General features: G+C 38.6%; 1 long non-coding RNA gene across 1 annotated transcript; it reads right to left on the minus strand.

Annotated features, from left to right (window-relative positions):
* Window positions 1-235: 235 nt before the first annotated feature.
* On the minus strand, window positions 236-1,290 carry LOC126617755 (uncharacterized). The gene is made up of 2 exons (XR_007621510.1): window positions 895-1,290; window positions 236-789 (listed from the first exon to the last, which is right to left on the minus strand). It is a non-coding gene; the product is annotated as an uncharacterized LOC126617755 (long non-coding RNA).
* Between the last annotated feature and the right edge of the window lie 4,066 nt (window positions 1,291-5,356).

The following is a 5,356-nucleotide window of genomic DNA, read 5'->3' on the forward strand; positions in this document are numbered from 1 at the left end:
GCCGTCCGGCGAGTTCTGTGTGTTGATTTAGTACTTGTCATGCCCGCCATTTGGAAGGGAGGTGGTGAAAAAGCATAGTGATTTGGGACGTCATATGCACGGCCGCTGAAAGATCTTTCACAGCCCTCTCAGCAGCACAAGTCAGCAGCTATAGATCAGTTAGACCACGCATGATTGATGGATTTAATTTGGTACTTATAGTCTGTTAGGCTATATATGTTAAATGAGTCAATACTTTGTACACTATTAAATCAGGATATATCGTTAATATATAAGCAAACGATTTTACAATTTGAGTTACATTTCACAGGAGATGTATCAATGAGAACCTAAATAATTAACGGTTCAGATCATATAATATATAAAGAGTAGGCCTAAACAATTGTTTAGCACGATATTATTACTAACTGGTTAAAGGGACTGAGAGGCTTTGTATTGAAAGCCTTTTAGTGAGCTGTTTTATTCTTCCATTTGGTAGGTCGAATAAGAAAGTCTTGAAGAGAAATCTTTTTGGATCTTTCACTATATGTATTGGTATCGTAATCATACGCACTAACCTTTCCTGGCGAACTACTCTTACAATCCCAATGGCTCTCCCTTCTCAATGCTATGGTTTTGGAATAGGTAATAAAAACTGCGCGCATTTGTGGTTTCCTTTCTGGTTGTAGTACACATTTGAGGAAGAGTTGCAGTTACTAGACAGTCAAGAAGATGGTGACTTTGGTGCTATGCAAGACGATATATATGCAACGGTCAATTGATCTTTGGTGGCAAACCTCCAAGCAAATACTGATACATATAAAAAGTAATACAAATATGTTGCAGTGACTAATAAGGTTATAATTAGAATTTGCATGTCATGCATAACAAAAAGAAATTTTCTACTTGGCATACCTTGCAAAAAGATGACTCGATCGATCGAGCAGCAGAAGCTGTTCTTGAACAAGTGTGGTTCCGGCAGTACTAGAAAAGTTTCAAACATGCATGCAGCAGAACTGTGCTTATAAATTTAGTTATGGATAATCTCCCGCCTCAGCTTCCCAGCCAGCCAGCAGCAGGTTGAGCAACAAGTCTTGCAGATGTAGATTTGACGGACCGGCTCTGTTCATTTCAAATTTTACCCGGTGGGGGACGTGAGGGATGTAAATACCACGGAATAATGAGTGATAGATTGGGACATAGTAACAAGAATGAATATATGTGTAGATATAAAAGTATATATGGTTGCTATATGGAATATATATTGACCTAGCTAACTAACTGATCTTCTCTTACTTGAGTTGAAATCAAGCATGGAGCTTCCTTTTAAGCAATTATTATTTTTTTTCTCAGGGACTACATCATTGGGCGTGCTCTCTTGGATTTATTTATAGTTAGAGAGAGAGAGAGAGAGAGAGAGAGAGAGAGAGAGAGAATGCTTGGGAAATGGACTCCTCAGAGAAGAAAAAGAAAAGCACAGGAAGTGAGTGCTTGTTTCTGACCAAGGTGGACGTTCTGAGTTCTTATACCTTTTTTTGTTGCGTCACTTAAGGTAAAAGAAACAGACTAAAAAAAGCATGTATTCATTGTATTATATATCAGCTGGCCTGCATATATATATGAGAGAGAGAGAGAGAGAGAGAGAGAGAGAGAGAGAGTGTGTTTGGTTTCAACCTGACCTGTATAGCCCTGGAAAATCCATATGCATGCAGTGTGTATCGTTGAATAATTAGGGTTTATTAAGAATGTTGTTTGTAGACTAAAATAAACATCATTATCTTTTTATTTGGTCAACAAAACAAACATAATTCACTACGTCAATTGTGAAATAACGGCATGTGAAGTAGCATCATTAATTGATCATGTGCTTCCTGAGACGTCATTAATTGATCATGTGCTTCCTGAGACGTTTGCTAATTATTGATTCTGCCATTGCAACAAAATAAACATAAGTCACAAATTAGCTCCACAGTTCCCTGAGTCCGGACCTGCCTTGTTTGAAATGGTATCAGGCATGTTGTTTTTGGTTGATAAAGATTCAAACTTGAATAATCGTTTGAAGAGATTTTTGTGTTTGTTTTGGCTCGAGAGAGAAACGGAAGAGCAAAAGTCACTTTGTATATATTTTTCTTAATCTCCAAAAGACAAATTACAAAGACTATATCTTTTTCGCAGCCGGTCTAAAACCAGAACCTACATCTAGAGGCCTAGTACTCCTCTCCGATCATAAATGAGTTCAGAGGATATCATCCATCCACTTGGAAGAAGATGAGAATGCTCAGTACAATTAAAAGATAAAACACCAGCTGTAATCTTTCTAAAACTAGGGGAAGAAACTAGCCGTTGAAATTAAAAAGCTCCTTCTAATTTTAGTAAGGTCTTCATTTCTTCACACTTTTCTGCTTCCTTTTGACTTCATCTCCAGGATTACCTTCTGTAGGATAACTCTAAAGCTAGGAGGCAGCTTAATTCTCAACAGCCTCTCCTAAGCTGCTTACTGGCTTCACTCCTAACTTCATCCTCAAGTAATTGAATCGATCTTTAGACAAGGCTTTAGTAAATATGTCTGCCAACTGCTCTTCACTTCTACAATATTTCACATCAATGGATCCTTGCTGCAATGCTTCTCGAATAAAATGATATTTCCTGTTTATGTGTCTGGTTCTCTGGTGAAAGACTGGATTCTTGACCATTGATATTGCTGACATGTTATCACAGAACAATGGTGTTGCATCAGCTTGCAATTCACCAAAATCATCCAACACAAATCTTAGCCAGATGGCTTGAGCTGTTGCTCCAGCTGCTGAGACATATTCAGCTTCTGCAGTTGACAATGCAACTGTGTTTTGCTTGACTGAGGCCCATGAAAAAACACCACTTCCAAAGCTAAATGCATATCCAAATGTGCTTCTACTGTCATCTTCACTTCCAGCCCAATCTGAGTCACAAAATCCAATCAAAACAGCCTCCTTGTCCCTTGTGAATTCAATACCAAAGCTGAGAGTGCCTTGAATGTATCTGAGAACTCTTTTAGCTATTCCCATGTGTTTTTTCGTGGGACCATGCATGAATCTTGATAGCAAACTGGCAGCATACATTATATCAGGCCTGGTTGCAGTTAAATACAACAAACTGCCAACAATCTGCCTAAATAAACCTTCATCAGTCAGCTCACTTCCATCAATTTTCTTCAGTTTCTCACCAGTGGGTAGGGGAATTGTCACAGACTTACAATCCTCCATGCCAAACTTTGCAAGTAAGGACTTTGCATACTTACTTTGATGAATAAAGACCCCTCTTTCAGTTTGTAGAACTCCCATTCCCAAGAAATGATGTAAGAGTCCTAAGTCAGTCATCTCATATTTCTGCATCATGTCTCTTTTAAACTCACTGAGCAGTGTATTGCTACCTCCAGTATATACTATATCATCAACATATATAGAGACTATGATCATATTTCCTTCATCATCAATTCTAATGTATAAGGTAGCCTCACTGATGCTTCTTTTGAAATTGCAGTTTGTGAGATAAGTGTCAATCTCACTGTACCAGGCTCTAGGAGCCTGCTTCAAACCATATAGAGCCTTCTTTAACTTATAGACCTTGTGACTTGCATTTTTAACTTCAAAACCCTCGGGTTGCTCAGTGTAAATCTCCTCCTCAAGCACTCCATTTAAGAAGGCTGACTTAACATCTAGTTGGAACAATTTCCAACCCTTTTGTGCTGCAAGTGCAATCAAAGTTCGAATTGTATCTAACCTTGCCACTGGGGCAAAGGTTTTATTATAGTCAATACCAGGTTTTCGAGCATACCCTTTTGCCACAAGCCTAGCCTTGTGTTTTTGAACTGATCCATCGAGATTCAGTTTGGTTTTGAACACCCATTTGACTCCTATGACAGGTTTGTCTGCAGGTCTTTCCACAAGCTCCCAAGTTCCATTTTTCTCAATGGTTTCAATCTCAGTATTCATTGCTTCCTTCCAAGTATTGTCTTCAACAACTTCATGATAGGTTTCAGGCTCAATAATGGTCATATGACATCTTGCATAAATGTCCTCCAAACTTCTCAACTTTACTGGTGTATTGCTTGGTGTTGAGCCTTGACTTGTACTGGCAATGTTGTTTCCAGGAACATGTTCATCATCTGAGATTAATTGAGTAGGATTTGGAGAGTCAATGCTGTGAGTTTCATGAGAAGGTTCTTCCGTTTCTGTCATCTCAGTGTTTTCATTTCCAATGTTGAGAGGCATATAGACAGCTTCAACCTGCTTGCTTTCCCAATTCCAGGTCTTATACTCATCAAACACTACACTTCTTGAGAGAATAATCTTCTCTGTTTGAAGATTATAAATCCTGTAACCTTTCTCACAACTGCCATACCCCATAAAGATCCCCTTGCTTGCTTTGTCATCAAATTTCTGTCTGAGAATTGATGGAATGTGACTGTAACAGATACTTCCAAACACTCTCAGATGTTTTACACCTGGTTTTCTCCCTGTGAAAGCTTCAAATGGTGTTTTACCCTTCACTGAGATTGTAGGACACATATTCTGCAAGTATACTGCAGTTCCAACTGCTTCAGCCCAAAAAACCACAGGAATGTTCTTCTCTGCCATCATTGATATGGCCATTTCACAAATAGTTCTATTTCTTCTCTCAGCAACTCCATTTTGCTGAGGGGAGTATGCCACTGTTAATTGTCTCTCCATTCCAATGTTAGAACAGAAATTCAAGAATTCATGGGAGGTATATTCACCTCCTCTGTCACTTCTCAGCTTCTTAAGCTTGAAACCACTTTGTAGTTCAACAAAGACTTTAAATTTCTTAAACACATTGAACACATCAGATTTGTTCCTTAGAAAATACACCCAACACATTCTTGAGAAGTCATCTATGAATGTTATGAAATATCTGTTACCACCAACAGATTCATTCTGCATTGGTCCACAAACATCAGTGTACACCAGTTCTAATGGTTGACTAGCTTTCCACACTTTCTCTTTATCGAATGGTTCTTTATGCATCTTCCCAGAAACACAACTCTCACAAACTTCCTTCATCTCAGATAATGCAGGCAACCCAAGCACCAATCCTTCTCTCTGCATCCTTTTCAGACTGTTAAAGTTCAAGTGACCAAGCCTTTTATGCCAGATCCTTAACTCTTCTTCAATTGAAGCTTTTCTAGCTACTGCATTTATAGATTCAAAGGACAATGGAAAGCATCTGTTCCCTGTCACAACCACCTTTGCTACCACATTTTCAAGATTGCTATCATCAAATATCACAGCCATGTTACCACCAAATAGAACATAATAACCGTGTTCCATCATTTGACCAACACTTAACAGATTTTCATCTAATCCTGGAACTAGCAGCA

The sequence above is a fragment of the Malus sylvestris genome, chromosome 4, assembly GCF_916048215.2.
Source record: "Malus sylvestris chromosome 4, drMalSylv7.2, whole genome shotgun sequence".
Taxonomy (NCBI): Eukaryota; Viridiplantae; Streptophyta; class Magnoliopsida; order Rosales; family Rosaceae; genus Malus; species Malus sylvestris.